General features: G+C 39.7%; 1 long non-coding RNA gene across 2 annotated transcripts; it reads left to right on the forward strand.

Moving 5' to 3' along the window:
- The first annotated feature begins 1,621 nt into the window (after positions 1–1,621).
- LOC127919020 (uncharacterized) lies at positions 1,622–6,947 on the forward strand. 2 transcript variants are annotated; one of them, XR_008101685.1, is made up of 5 exons: positions 1,622–1,720; positions 3,506–3,733; positions 5,097–5,324; positions 5,363–5,440; positions 6,655–6,947. It is a non-coding gene; the product is annotated as an uncharacterized LOC127919020 (long non-coding RNA). The 2 variants fall into 2 exon arrangements; XR_008101684.1 differs by lacking the exons at positions 1,622–1,720; positions 5,097–5,324; positions 5,363–5,440 and adding exons at positions 3,772–4,379; positions 4,646–4,835; positions 6,009–6,198 and having other exon boundaries at positions 3,628–3,733; positions 6,726–6,947.
- Positions 6,948–7,272: the final 325 nt, after the last annotated feature.

The following is a 7,272-nucleotide window of genomic DNA, read 5'->3' on the forward strand; positions in this document are numbered from 1 at the left end:
CAGGTGTAGGTAGATCTAACAGTGAAATGCTGAATACAACAGGTGTAGGTAGATCTAACAGTGAAATGCTGAATACAACAGGTGTAGGTAGATCTAACAGTGAAATGCTGAATACAACAGGTGTAGTAGACCTTACAGAGAAATGCTGAATACAACAGGTGTAGTAGATCTTACAGAGAAATGCTGAATACAACAGGTGTAGGTAGATCTAACAGTGAAATGCTGAATAGACAACAGGTGTAGGTAGATCTAACAGTGAAATGCTGAATACAACAGGTGTAGGTAGATCTTACAGTGAAATGCTGAATACAACAGGTGTAGGTAGATCTAACAGTGAAATGCTGAATACAACAGGTGTAGTAGACCTTACAGTGAAATGCTGAATACAACAGGTGTAGTAGACCTTACAGAGAAATGCTGAATACAACAGGTGTAGTAGACCTTACAGTGAAATGCTGAATACAACAGGTGTAGTAGACCTTACAGTGAAATGCTGAATACAACAGGTGTAGTAGACCTTACAGTGAAATGCTGAATACAACAGGTGTGGTAGATCTTACAGAGAAATGCTGAATACAACAGGTGTAGTAGACCTTACAGTGAAATGCTGAATACAACAGGTGTAGTAGACCTTACAGAGAAATGCTGAATACAACAGGTGTAGTAGATCTTACAGAGAAATGCTGAATACAACAGGTGTAGGTAGATCTAACAGTGAAATGCTGAATACAACAGGTGTAGTAGACCTTACAGAGAAATGCTGAATACAACAGGTGTAGTAGATCTAACAGTGAAATGCTGAATACAACAGGTGTAGGTAGATCTAACAGTGAAATGCTGAATACAACAGGTGTAGGTAGATCTTACAGTGAAATGCTGAATACAACAGGTGTAGGTAGATCTAACAGTGAAATGCTGAATACAACAGGTGTAGTAGACCTTACAGAGAAATGCTGAATACAACAGGTGTAGTAGATCTTACAGTGAAATGCTGAATACAACAGGTGTAGTAGACCTTACAGTGAAATGCTGAATACAACAGGTAGATCTTACAGTGAAATGCTGAATACAACAGGTGTAGGTAGATCTAACAGTGAAATGCTGAATACAACAGGTGTAGGTAGATCTAACAGTGAAATGCTGAATACAACAGGTGTAGGTAGATCTTACAGTGAAATGCTGAATACAACAGGTGTAGGTAGATCTAACAGTGAAATGCTGAATACAACAGGTGTAGTAGACCTTACAGAGAAATGCTGAATACAACAGGTGTAGTAGATCTTACAGTGAAATGCTGAATACAACAGGTGTAGTAGACCTTACAGTGAAATGCTGAATACAACAGGTAGATCTTACAGTGAAATGCTGAATACAACAGGTGTAGTAGACCTTACAGTGAAATGCTGAATACAACAGGTGTAGTAGACCTTACAGTGAAATGCTGAATACAACAGGTGTAGTAGACCTTACAGTGAAATGCTGAATACAACAGGTGTAGTAGACCTGACAGTGAAATGCTGAATACAACAGGTGTAGTAGACCTTACAGTGAAATGCTGAATACAACAGGTGTAGTAGACCTTACAGTGAAATGCTGAATACAACAGGTGTAGTAGACCTTACAGTGAAATGCTGAATACAACAGGTGTAGTAGACCTTACAGTGAAATGCTGAATACAACAGGTGTAGTAGACCTGACAGTGAAATGCTGAATACAACAGGTGTAGTAGACCTTACCGTCAAATGCTGAATACAACAGGTGTAGTAGACCTGACAGTGAAATGCTGAATACAACAGGTGTAGTAGACCTTACAGTGAAATGCTGAATACAACAGGTGTAGTAGACCTTACAGTGAAATGCTGAATACAACAGGTGTAGTAGACCTTATAGTGAAATGCCGAATACAACAGGTGTAGTAGACCTCACAGTGAAATGCTGAATACAACAGGTGTAGTAGACCTTACAGTGAAATGCTGAATACAACAGGTGTAGTAGACCTCACAGTGAAATGCTGAATACAACAGTTGTAGTAGACCTTACAGTGAAATGCTGAATACAACAGGTGTAGTAGACCTTACAGTGAAATGCTGAATACAACAGGTGTAGTAGATCTTACAGTGAAATGCCGAATACAACAGGTGTAGTAGACCTCACAGTGAAATGCTGAATACAACAGGTGTAGTAGACCTCACAGTGAAATGCTGAATACAACAGGTGTAGTAGACCTCACAGTGAAATGCTGAATACAACAGGTGTAGTAGACCTTACAGTGAAATGCCGAATACAACAGGTGTAGTAGATCTTACAGTGAAATGCTGAATACAACAGGTGTAGTAGACCTTACAGTGAAATGCCGAATACAACAGGTGTAGTAGATCTTACAGTGAAATGCCGAATACAACAGGTGTAGTAGACCTTACAGTGAAATGCCGAATACAACAGGTGTAGTAGACCTCACAGTGAAATGCTGAATACAACAGGTGTAGTAGACCTTACAGTGAAATGCTGAATACAACAGGTGTAGTAGACCTTACAGTGAAATGCTCAATACAACAGGTGTAGTAGACCTTACAGTGAAATGCTGAATACAACAGGTGTGGTAGATCTTACAGAGAAATGCTGAATACAACAGGTGTAGTAGACCTTACAGTGAAATGCTGAATACAACAGGTGTAGTAGACCTTACAGAGAAATGCTGAATACAACAGGTGTAGTAGATCTTACAGAGAAATGCTGAATACAACAGGTGTAGGTAGATCTAACAGTGAAATGCTGAATACAACAGGTGTAGTAGACCTTACAGAGAAATGCTGAATACAACAGGTGTAGGTAGATCTAACAGTGAAATGCTGAATACAACAGGTGTAGGTAGATCTAACAGTGAAATGCTGAATACAACAGGTGTAGGTAGATCTTACAGTGAAATGCTGAATACAACAGGTGTAGGTAGATCTAACAGTGAAATGCTGAATACAACAGGTGTAGTAGACCTTACAGTGAAATGCTGAATACAACAGGTGTAGTAGACCTTACAGTGAAATGCTGAATACAACAGGTAGATCTTACAGTGAAATGCTGAATACAACAGGTGTAGGTAGATCTAACAGTGAAATGCTGAATACAACAGGTGTAGGTAGATCTAACAGTGAAATGCTGAATACAACAGGTGTAGGTAGATCTTACAGTGAAATGCTGAATACAACAGGTGTAGGTAGATCTAACAGTGAAATGCTGAATACAACAGGTGTAGTAGACCTTACAGAGAAATGCTGAATACAACAGGTGTAGTAGATCTTACAGTGAAATGCTGAATACAACAGGTGTAGTAGACCTTACAGTGAAATGCTGAATACAACAGGTAGATCTTACAGTGAAATGCTGAATACAACAGGTGTAGTAGACCTTACAGTGAAATGCTGAATACAACAGGTGTAGTAGACCTTACAGTGAAATGCTGAATACAACAGGTGTAGTAGACCTTACAGTGAAATGCTGAATACAACAGGTGTAGTAGACCTGACAGTGAAATGCTGAATACAACAGGTGTAGTAGACCTTACAGTGAAATGCTGAATACAACAGGTGTAGTAGACCTTACAGTGAAATGCTGAATACAACAGGTGTAGTAGACCTTACAGTGAAATGCTGAATACAACAGGTGTAGTAGACCTTACAGTGAAATGCTGAATACAACAGGTGTAGTAGACCTGACAGTGAAATGCTGAATACAACAGGTGTAGTAGACCTTACCGTCAAATGCTGAATACAACAGGTGTAGTAGACCTGACAGTGAAATGCTGAATACAACAGGTGTAGTAGACCTTACAGTGAAATGCTGAATACAACAGGTGTAGTAGACCTTACAGTGAAATGCTGAATACAACAGGTGTAGTAGACCTTATAGTGAAATGCCGAATACAACAGGTGTAGTAGACCTCACAGTGAAATGCTGAATACAACAGGTGTAGTAGACCTTACAGTGAAATGCTGAATACAACAGGTGTAGTAGACCTCACAGTGAAATGCTGAATACAACAGTTGTAGTAGACCTTACAGTGAAATGCTGAATACAACAGGTGTAGTAGACCTTACAGTGAAATGCTGAATACAACAGGTGTAGTAGATCTTACAGTGAAATGCCGAATACAACAGGTGTAGTAGACCTCACAGTGAAATGCTGAATACAACAGGTGTAGTAGACCTCACAGTGAAATGCTGAATACAACAGGTGTAGTAGACCTCACAGTGAAATGCTGAATACAACAGGTGTAGTAGACCTTACAGTGAAATGCTGAATACAACAGGTGTAGTAGATCTTACAGTGAAATGCTGAATACAACAGGTGTAGTAGACCTTACAGTGAAATGCCGAATACAACAGGTGTAGTAGATCTTACAGTGAAATGCCGAATACAACAGGTGTAGTAGACCTTACAGTGAAATGCCGAATACAACAGGTGTAGTAGACCTCACAGTGAAATGCTGAATACAACAGGTGTAGTAGACCTTACAGTGAAATGCTGAATACAACAGGTGTAGTAGACCTCACAGTGAAATGCTGAATACAACAGTTGTAGTAGACCTTACAGTGAAATGCTGAATACAACAGGTGTAGTAGACCTTACAGTGAAATGCTGAATACAACAGGTGTAGTAGACCTTACAGTGAAATGCCGAATACAACAGGTGTAGTAGACCTTACAGTGAAATGCCGAATACAACAGGTGTAGTAGACCTCACAGTGAAATGCTGAATACAACAGGTGTAGTAGACCTTACAGTGAAATGCTGAATACAACAGGTGTAGTAGACCTTACAGTGAAATGCCGAATACAACAGGTGTAGTAGATCTTACAGTGAAATGCCGAATACAACAGGTGAAGTAGACCTTACAGTGAAATGCTGAATACAACAGGTGTAGTAGATCTTACAGTGAAATGCCGAATACAACAGGTGTAGTAGATCTTACAGTGAAATGCCGAATACAACAGGTGAAGTAGACCTTACAGTGAAATGCCGAATACAACAGGTGTAGTAGACCTTACAGTGAAATGCTGAATACAACAGGTAGATCTAACAGTGAAATGCTGAATACAACAGGTGTAGTAGACCTGACAGTGAAATGCTGAATACAACAGGTGTAGTAGACCTTACAGTGAAATGCTGAATACAACAGGTGTAGTAGACCTTACAGTGAAATGCTGAATACAACAGGTGTAGTAGACCTTACAGTGAAATGCTGAATACAACAGGTGTAGTAGACCTTACAGTGAAATGCTGAATACAACAGGTGTAGTAGACCTGACAGTGAAATGCTGAATACAACAGGTGTAGTAGACCTTACCGTCAAATGCTGAATACAACAGGTGTAGTAGACCTGACAGTGAAATGCTGAATACAACAGGTGTAGTAGACCTTACAGTGAAATGCTGAATACAACAGGTGTAGTAGACCTTACAGTGAAATGCTGAATACAACAGGTGTAGTAGACCTTATAGTGAAATGCCGAATACAACAGGTGTAGTAGACCTCACAGTGAAATGCTGAATACAACAGGTGTAGTAGACCTTACAGTGAAATGCTGAATACAACAGGTGTAGTAGACCTCACAGTGAAATGCTGAATACAACAGTTGTAGTAGACCTTACAGTGAAATGCTGAATACAACAGGTGTAGTAGACCTTACAGTGAAATGCTGAATACAACAGGTGTAGTAGATCTTACAGTGAAATGCCGAATACAACAGGTGTAGTAGACCTCACAGTGAAATGCTGAATACAACAGGTGTAGTAGACCTCACAGTGAAATGCTGAATACAACAGGTGTAGTAGACCTCACAGTGAAATGCTGAATACAACAGGTGTAGTAGACCTTACAGTGAAATGCTGAATACAACAGGTGTAGTAGATCTTACAGTGAAATGCTGAATACAACAGGTGTAGTAGACCTTACAGTGAAATGCCGAATACAACAGGTGTAGTAGATCTTACAGTGAAATGCCGAATACAACAGGTGTAGTAGACCTTACAGTGAAATGCCGAATACAACAGGTGTAGTAGACCTCACAGTGAAATGCTGAATACAACAGGTGTAGTAGACCTTACAGTGAAATGCTGAATACAACAGGTGTAGTAGACCTCACAGTGAAATGCTGAATACAACAGTTGTAGTAGACCTTACAGTGAAATGCTGAATACAACAGGTGTAGTAGACCTTACAGTGAAATGCTGAATACAACAGGTGTAGTAGATCTTACAGTGAAATGCCGAATACAACAGGTGTAGTAGACCTCACAGTGAAATGCTGAATACAACAGGTGTAGTAGACCTCACAGTGAAATGCTGAATACAACAGGTGTAGTAGACCTCACAGTGAAATGCTGAATACAACAGGTGTAGTAGACCTTACAGTGAAATGCCGAATACAACAGGTGTAGTAGATCTTACAGTGAAATGCTGAATACAACAGGTGTAGTAGACCTTACAGTGAAATGCTGAATACAACAGGTGTAGTAGACCTTACAGTGAAATGCCGAATACAACAGGTGTAGTAGATCTTACAGTGAAATGCCGAATACAACAGGTGTAGTAGACCTTACAGTGAAATGCCGAATACAACAGGTGTAGTAGACCTTACAGTGAAATGCTGAATACAACAGGTAGATCTAACAGTGAAATGCTGAATACAACAGGTGTAGTAGACCTCACAGTGAAATGCTGAATACAACAGGTGTAGTAGACCTCACAGTGAAATGCTGAATACAACAGGTGTAGTAGACCTTACAGTGAAATGCTGAATACAACAGGTGTAGTAGACCTTACAGTGAAATGCTGAATACAACAGGTGTAGTAGACCTTACAGTGAAATGCTGAATACAACAGGTGTAGTAGACCTTACAGTGAAATGCTGAATACAACAGGTGTAGTAGACCTTACAGAGAAATGCTGAATACAACAGGTGTAGTAGATCTTACAGAGAAATGCTGAATACAACAGGTGTAGGTAGATCTAACAGTGAAATGCTGAATACAACAGGTGTAGTAGACCTTACAGAGAAATGCTGAATACAACAGGTGTAGGTAGATCTAACAGTGAAATGCTGAATACAACAGGTGTAGGTAGATCTAACAGTGAAATGCTGAATACAACAGGTGTAGGTAGATCTTACAGTGAAATGCTGAATACAACAGGTGTAGGTAGATCTAACAGTGAAATGCTGAATACAACAGGTGTAGTAGACCTTACAGAGAAATGCTGAATACAACAGGTGTAGTAGA

Source organism: Oncorhynchus keta, unplaced genomic scaffold (assembly GCF_023373465.1).
Source record: "Oncorhynchus keta strain PuntledgeMale-10-30-2019 unplaced genomic scaffold, Oket_V2 Un_contig_15550_pilon_pilon, whole genome shotgun sequence".
Lineage (NCBI taxonomy): Eukaryota > Metazoa > Chordata > Actinopteri > Salmoniformes > Salmonidae > Oncorhynchus > Oncorhynchus keta.